The 8,917-nt window shown below is 46.8% G+C and overlaps 1 long non-coding RNA gene across 1 annotated transcript; it reads left to right on the top strand.

The window, feature by feature from the left end:
- The first annotated feature begins 87 nt into the window (after window positions 1-87).
- On the top strand, window positions 88-682 carry LOC311116594. Its single transcript, XR_014611449.1, has 3 exons — window positions 88-172; window positions 301-392; window positions 598-682. It is a non-coding gene; the product is annotated as an uncharacterized lncRNA (long non-coding RNA).
- The last annotated feature ends 8,235 nt before the right edge of the window (window positions 683-8,917 follow it).

Genomic DNA, 8,917 nt, shown 5'->3' with positions numbered 1-8,917 from the left:
CATCCCCACATGAAGATGACGTTCATCTGAACAGTTGGCTCTCTCTGGTTGAAATTTTGGTCTGACATGTTTGACTCTGGTTTTTAAAGGGGCATGAAACCAGTGCTTTGTTGATATTGGAGAAGATTACAGACAGGAACCTAATCAACTCGACTAACGCAGCCTTACAGACGTACGTATGGTTCAGCTGTATTAATTGGGCCAGAAGAATTAGAAGAAGTGCACTATATAGGGAATAGTCTGGCATTTGGGAGGTATCCTCATTTGCTGCTGGCTAATCTGACGGTACTTTCTCCTCAGGCCGTTACACGTTGCAGCCAGAAATGGTCTGACGGTGGTGGTTCAGGAGCTACTAGTGAAGGGTGCTAGCGTGCTAGCAGTCGATGACAATGGTAAGATCCATAACGCTAACACCGTTTTCTTCTGTACTTCTCTTCTCAATGTGTCCACAAATGTTTCTCTCTAGTCCACTGCTTGGTTATTGTCTTAACTTTGTATCTCCTAGCCTGCTGTTATTTCATGTTTTTCACCAAAAGTGTTATAGTAAACGGTGATGCTCCTGAAGTGACCCTCTGCTGTTCTGTTTGAACCCCTCAGGTTACACGCCTGCCTTGGCCTGCGCCCCCAACAAAGACGTGGCGGACTGCCTGGCGCTGATCCTGGCCACCATGATGCCCGTGTCCCCCTGCAACCCGGCGCCCAGCCTGTCCTTCAGTGCCATTAACCACTACACCACCAGCCCCTCCAAGAGTGTGACCTTCGACAGCCTGCCCGTGCTGCGCAGCGAGCACAGCTCCTACTGCAGCTTCAACAACATCGGCCACCGCGACCACGATGGAGGCTTCTACAAGGATGAGGAACTCAACGACTCAGACTCAGAGACATACTGAGGGGGGTGGTGGTCGCTGCCCAGGAGGGGAGCCAAGGGTAGGCGGATGGACAGTGAAGTGGGGCAGAGGCCACAAACAAATCCACACATACACACCGTGTCTTAAATCACCACAGCCAGCTTTGGGAGGGCACGAGCCGAGACAGTCCGCACAGGAGCCTTAAGAGTCCTGCAGATGGAGAGAGAGAAATGGAGGGAGGGAGGGAGAGGGGGAGGCACAACAGGCTGGCTGGCCACACTCATCCTCTCGTACCACCAGGTGTCCTTCCAGCAGATACTGGACTTCAGAGGAACTGCTGCTGCTATACCCCACCTTTACCTTTACCCACAAAGGTCCTAAACGGTAGAAACTGTCCAGCCAACAGACAGACGGACACCTTATGACGGCAATAACCTGTAGTCCAAGGGGATAGTAGCACTTCACTGAGTGAAAAACAGACATGGACCAAAAGATGTGGAAGAAGCCTTTTCAAAACCTGTTTTGACAGTAGAAATGGGATTGAGCGTTTTGGCCTGAGAAAAAACATAAGGAGTGATGTTTCATTTAAGTTTTATGAGAGTGATGGTCATGTTTATCCGCACACTAAGACAGTCAGAACGCACCTAGCCTCTTGTCTGTAATCCATGTGGGAGGAGGGGAAATCATTTATTTTTTATGAACAAACATTTTAATAATATCATTCATGTCTTAAGCTCCTGGCCCTCTGTGGGAACCAAAAAATCGTAGTATTTGCTCTCATGAGTAATTTCAAAGAATTTCCATCCCCAATGGCACCCTATTCCCTTTATAGTACACTACTTTTGACCAGGGCCATAGGGTTCTGGTCAAAAGTAGTGTACTCTATAAAGAATAGGGTGCCATTTAGATTTTGCATTTGTATGTGAGCGACAGGACTTTTTACATTTGCGTTATTAAACCTACCTGTCCTTTGCCCTCTAGAAAATATTTTAGAAAGTAAATTATTAATTCATATATTCTTTCTTGTGATATTTATGTCATCATTTTGTGCCTTCTTTAGTTACTGAGGGGAGGTTAGGAGAGTAGGGGCAGCTGTATGAGCGAAAACAATGATGCACACTAAGTACTACAACGTTTGTGAAAAGCACTGATACTATTCCGAGGCATACGAGGGGGAAAACATGCCTCCCTTGGAGAGGAGAAACACTGTAAACCAATGGTTTTGTCTCTTTTTTAAAATAATTTAAACTGGAAATATGTACAATACATATGCTATGTTCGTCAAATCAGGATCAGGAGGTTCACAGGTTTTTTCGTGTCCTTTTTTTCTTTAAAAGGATGAAACTAGCATGTACATATGAAATAGTGACTGAATCGAAACTCCCATGAATTCTTTCAGTATCTGAAGATTGCTGTATATTTTATGAGTAATAAAATAAAGAAATGAGTTATGTTATTTAATAATGAACTATGGGTTATCTGTTTTATGTGACAACCGCAGTATCAATTTCTAGGTGACAGTGGTGCTAATCCCAAAAGAAAGGCTACATACAACAAGGAACAAGAAGTCTATTGGCAAAGTGATGAATATTGCATGTACCTTGGCCTAACGGTGTGGGTTATGTATTTTATTTTTCATGGCGTCCTCAACATTACAGTTTTAAGGGCAACTATAGCCTAAATTTGTTTACAACTCGCAGGATTTCCATACATGAGCTTTCAACAACACAGAGTGTTGCATCAGCACGAGATCGAAAGTGCGTCAAATCTGTACAGGTCATTGTTACGTCATCACTGATAAACGTTGAAACTGATGAAAAACCGCTGGAGCAGTTCAGTCTAAACCTCCCTAGTGCTGGAGGATTGCGTTTGTTTTCGCTCTGGATGCGCGTTCATTTTGGCAAGGAAATGTGCTGATTTTGCAAGGAGATGGAGAATAAAGAGTTCAAGGTAGGCATGTTATTTATTTTTAAATCTTCAATTATATTAATTACTGTGGATTAAATATTGTTTAACAAATGAAATAATGTGCTATTCATGCTGTAATATCAAACTAGAAAGTCTATGGCCGGGGAGTCATGAGAGTTGGCTAAAGGTACAGTAGGGTCAAATGGGGGTCAAAGGTTATGACAGCACCTTCATGAATTCGTCCAAAATGGCACCCTATTCCCTATGTAGGCTAGTGTACTACTTTTGACCAGGAGCCATAGAAGGGTTGGCTGACGTCACGAAAATGATGCTCGCGCATCGATGGCCGGAAGTCGTGTATCTTGTTATGATTCTGAACCTCAGCTAACAACAAGCTGCCATGTGGGGAATCGTAGCTCTGTGGCATGTTTCAGCTTGTTGTATGGTGTTATTGATACCATGTCTTGTTTTGAGGTGTTTTGACTGATATCATGTCTATGCAATGACTCAAATTCGCTACCTAGCTAACCAACAACAACTGTAACAATGTATTTGAGACGAGTTCATTGTTCAAATGTATTTATGTTTGCATTAAACATTTAGAGACTAAATATAGTTTACATGTTGTCAACAGTCTAAGTCAAACCCTGTCTATTTTGCCCCATAGTTGCATGCCAGTTTTGTTGCTTAACAACCAACCCCTCTATAGAGTCCCACAGTGGAGGTGTGATAATACCCATAAAACCTAGCGGTCAAACAGGGACATGGTTCCAATCGTTTTTCCACCATTCATTTTTCCCATAGCCGATTTTAGAAACACATAAAATAAGGGCTGTATTTCGTGTAGGCTTACCCTGGCGTGACGTTTTTGTAACTATGTCAATCTCTCTCGGACAAGTTGACTTTTATCAGTATATTTACATTTTACATTTATATCATTTAGCAGACGCTCTTATCCAGAGCGACTTACAATGGTGCATTCAACAATTGGTGCATTCAACTTATGATAGCCAGTGGGACAACCACTTATTTTTCTTATTTTTTTTTTTATGGGGGGGAGGGGGGGGTAGAAGGATTACTTTATACTATTCCAGGTATTCCTTAAAGAGGTAGGGTTTCAAGTGTCTCCGGAAGGTGGTCAGTGACTCCGCTGTCCTGGCGTCGTGGGGGAGCTTGTTCCACCATTGGGGTGCCAGAGCCTGAAGGTAAGGAGGTGCCGTTCCCCTCACAGCTCCGTAGGCAAGCACCATGGTCTTGTAGTAGATGCGAGCCTCAACTGAGCGGGGTGACATGAGAGAACTTGGGAAGGTCGAACACCAGACGGGCTGCGGCGTTCTGGATAAGTTGTAGGGGTTTAATGGCACAGGCAGGGAGCCCAGCCAACAGCGAGTTGCAGTAATCAAGACGGGAGATGACATGTGCCTGGATTAGGAACTGTGCCGCTTTCTGTGTAAGGTAGGGTCGTACTCTGCAAATGTTGTAGAGCATGAACCTGCAGGATCGGGTCACCGTTTTGATGTTAGCAGAGAATGACAGGGTGTTGTCCAGGGTCACGCCAAGGCTCTTTGCACTCTGGGAGGAGGACACAATGGAGTTGTCAACCGTGATGGCGAGATCATGGAACGGGCAGTCCTTCCCAGGGATGAAGAGCAGCTCCGTCTTGCAGAGGTTCAGCTTGAGGTGGTGATCCGACATCCACACTGATATGTCTGCCAGACATGCAGAGATGCGATTCGCCACCTGGTTATCAGAAGGGGGAAAGGAGAAAATTAATTGTGTGTTGTCTGCGTAGCAATGATAGGAGAGACCATGTGAGGATATGACAGAGCCAAGTGACTTGGTGTATAGAGAGAATAGGAGAGGGCCTAGAACTGAGCCCTGGGGGACACCAGTGGTGAGAGCACATGGTGCGGAGACAGATTCTCGCCACGCTACCTGGTAGGAGCGACCTGTCAGGTAGGACGCAATCCAAGAGTGAGCAGCGCCGGAGATGCCCAACTCGGAGAGGGTGGAGAGGAGGATCTGATGGTTTACAGTATCAAAGGCAGCGGATAGGTCTAGAAGGATAAGAGCAGAGGAGAGAGAGTTAGCTTTAGCAGTGCGGAGAGCCTCCATGACACAGAGAAGAGCAGTCTCAGTTGAATGACCAGTCTTGAAACCTGACTGGTTTGGATCAAGAAGGTCATTCTGAGAGTGATAGCAGGAGAGTTGGCTAGAGACGGCACGCTCAAGAGATTTGGAGAGAAAAGAAAGAAGGGATACTTACTTGTCTGTAGTTGTTGACATCGGAGGGATCGAGTGTAGGTTTTTTGAGGAGGGGTGCAACTCTCGCTCTCTTGAAGACGGAAGGGACATGGCCAGCGGTCAAGGATGAGTTGATGAGCGAGGTGAGGTGAGGTGAGGTAAGGGAGAAGGTCTCCGGAAATGGTCTGGAGAAGAGAGGAGGGGATAGGGTCAAGCGGGCAGGTTGTTGGGCGGCCGGCCGTCACAAGTCGCAAGATTTCATCTGGAGAGAGAGGGGAGAAAAAAGTCAAAGCATAGGGTAGGGCAGTGTGAGCAGGACCAGCGGTGTCATTTCACTTAATAAATGAGGATCGGATGTCGTCAACCTTCTTTTCAAAATGGTTGACGAAGTCATCCACAGAGAGGGAGGAGGGTGGGGGAGGAGGATTCAGCAGGGAGGAGAAGGTGGCAAAGAGCTTCCTAGGGTTAGAGGCATAGGTTTGAAATTTAGAGTGGTAGAAAGTGGCTTTAGCAGCGGAAACAGAGGAAGAGAATGTAGAGAGGAGGGAGTGAAAAGATGACAGGTCCGCAGGGAGTCTAGTTTTCCTCCATTTCCGCTCGGCTGCCCGGAGCCCTCTTCTGTGAGCTCGCAATGAGTCGTCAAGCCACGGAGCAGGAGGGGAGGACCGAGCCGGCCGGGAGGATAGGGGACATAGAGAGTCAAAAGATGCAGAAAGGGAGGAGAGGAGGGTTGAGGAGGCAGAATCAGGAGATCGGAGGGAGAAGGATTTAGCAGAGGGAAGAGATGATAGGATGGAAGAGGAGAGAGTAGCGGGAGAGAGAGAGCGAAGGTTGTGATGGCACATTACCATCTGAGTAGGGGCAGAGTGAGTAGTGTTGGAGGAGAGCGAGAGAGAAAAGGATACAAAGTAGTGGTCGGAGACTTGGAGGGGAGTTGCAGTGAGATTAGTAGAAGAACAGCATCTAGTAAAGATGAGGTCAAGCGTATTGCCTGCCTTGTGAGTAGGGGGGGACGGTGAGAGGGTGAGGTCAAAAGAGGAAAGGAGTGGAAAGAAGGAGGCAGAGAGAAATGAGGCAGAGACGTAGGGAGGTTAAAGTCACCCAGAACTGTGAGGGGTGAGCCATCCTCAGGAAAGGAACTTATCAAGGCGTCAAGCTCATTGATGAACTCTCCAAGGGAACCTGGAGGGCGATAAATGACAAGGATGTTAAGCTTGAATGGGCTAGTGATGTGACAGCATGGAATTCAAATGAGGAGATAGACAGATGGGTCAGGGGAAAAAGAGAGAATGTCCACTTTGGAGAGATGAGGATTCCTGTGCCACCGCCGCGCCGACCAGATGCTCTCGGGGTATGCGAGAACACATGGTTAGACGAGGAAAGAGCAGTAGGAGTAGCAGTGTTTTCTGTGGTAATCCATGTTTCCGTCAGCGCCAAGAAGTCGAGGGACTGGAGGGTAGCATAGGCTGAGATTAACTCTGCCTTGTTGGCTGCAGAACGGCAGTTCCAGAGGCTGCCAGACCACTAGGTTTTATGGGTATTATGACTCATACTGTGGGACTCTATAGGGCTCCAGCCAAAAGAAGTGCACTATATTGGAACTAGGGTGCTATTTCGGACACAAGCATAGATATGATGCATTATTATGTGACCATAGAAATAGAATCACTAGAAAGGATAGAGCCTCTGACCTTGGCAATTTGACTGGTAAACTGAACTGCACACCTGATATGATGTTCTGGTGATTATATTTCTCTGAATATGATGCATTATGATGTGACAATGAGAGTTGGGTTAATGGTGCTCTCAAGGCAACTGGGAACTCGAAAAAAATAACTAGGTCAAATCATGACGTCCGTGATCTTCAGGTCGTAAAGTCGGAGCTCTAGAAAGATGCCAGAGTTTCCGACTTGGAATTCCTTTTTACATTTTGTGGTGGTTATTTTATCCCCTTTTTCTCCCCAATTTTTCGTGATATCCAATTGGTAGTTACGATCTTGTTACGATCTTGTCTCATCGCTGCAACTCCCCAGCGGGCTCGGGAGAGGTGAAGGTTGAGTCAGGCGTCCTCCAAAACATGACCCGCCAAGCCGCGCTGCTTCCGACTTGGAATTCCGAGTTGGATGACTGTTCAAAACGATTTTTCCCAGTCGGAGCTTGTTTTTTTTTCCTATTTCCCAGTTGTCTTGAACGCACTGAAGTCGGAAGTCAGAGATTTCCCAGTTGTTTTGAACACGGCAAAAGGCGACACAGTAGGTGACATCTAAACATGACTTTGTGCTGTCTTTCAGAGGTCAGAGGTCAATGGGAATGACCTCACCCTCATAGACCTGGATGACCCCATCAATGAAGCTGATGTTATGAAGGAAGTCAGGTAAGTGATTTACACTAATGACACATTTGTGACTGGTTACAGGATCACATAGGCCTACAGATACAGATTCAGTAGTAGGTCAAAGGTCACCGCCTATGGAGAGGTAGGCCCAGAGCCATGTATTTAGAGAGTTGGGACATTGAGATATAAACTCAGCAAAAAAAGAAACGTCCTCTCACTGTCAACTGCGTTTATTTTCAGCAAACTGAACGTGTAAATAACGCATCTCCCGAGTGGCGCAGTGTTCTAAGGCACTGCATCGCAGTGCTAGCTGTGCCACTAGAGATCCTGGTTCGAATCCAGGCTCTGTCGTAGCCGGCCGCGACCGGGAGACCCATGGGGCGGCGCACAATTGGCACAGCGTCGTCCAGGGTAGGGGAGGGAATGGCCGGCAGGGATGTAGCTCAGTTGGTAGAGCATGGCGTTTGCAACGCCAGGGTTGTGGGTTCGATTCCCACGGGGGGGCAGTATGAAAAAAAAATATATATATATATAAAAAAAGAATAAAAATAAAATAAACAAATAAAACAATGTATGCACTCACTAACTGTAAGTCGCTCTGTAGCTCAACTGGTAGAGCACGGCGCTTTGTAACGCCAAGGTAGTGGGTTCGATCCCCGGGACCACCCATACACAAAAATGTATGCACGCATGACTGTAAGTCGCTTTGGATAAAAGCGTCTGCTAAATGGCATATTATATTATTATTATTATAAGAGCGTCTGCTAAATGACTAAAATGTAAAAATGTAATGTAAATATTTGTATGAACATAACAAGATTCAACAACTGAGACATAAACTGAACAAGTTCCACAGACGTGTGACTAACAGAACAAAGGGGGGGGTCAAAATCTAAAGTAACAGTATCTGGTGTGGCCACCAGCTGCATTAAGTACTGCAGTGCATCTCCTCCTCATGGACTGCACCAGATTTGCCAGTTCTTGCTGTGATATGTTACCCCCTCGTCCACCAAGGCACCTGCAAGTTCCCAGACATTTCTGGGGGGAATGGCTAAATCCTAGCCCTCACCCTCCGATCCAACAGATCCAGGCTCTTCATGGCAGAACACTGACATTCCTGTCTTGCAGGAAATCACGCACAGAACGAGCAGTATGGCTGGTGGCATTGTCATGCTGGAGGGTCATGTCAGGATGAGCCTGCAGGAAGGGTACCACATGAGGGAGGAGGATGTCTTCCCTGTAACGCACAGCGTTGAGATTTCCTGCAATGACAACAAGCGTAGTCCGATGATGCTGTGACACACCGCCCAAGACCATGACGGACCATCCACCTCCAAATCGATCCCGCTCCAGAGTACAGGCCTTGGTGTATCGCTCATTCCTTCGACGATAAACACGAATCCGACCATCACCCCTGGTGAGACAAAACCGCGACTCGTCAGTGAAGAGCACTTTTTTGCCAGTCCTGTCTGGTCCAGCGACGGTGTGTTTGTGCCCATAGGCGACGTTGTTGCCGGTGATGTCTGGTGAGGACTTGCCTTACAACAGGCCTACAAGCCCTCAGTCCAGCCTCTCTCAGCCT

This window comes from Coregonus lavaretus, assembly GCF_964263955.1.
Source record: "Coregonus lavaretus genome assembly, contig: HAP1_SCAFFOLD_680, whole genome shotgun sequence".
Lineage (NCBI taxonomy): Eukaryota > Metazoa > Chordata > Actinopteri > Salmoniformes > Salmonidae > Coregonus > Coregonus lavaretus.
This window is presented reverse-complemented; position numbering and strand designations above follow the sequence as displayed.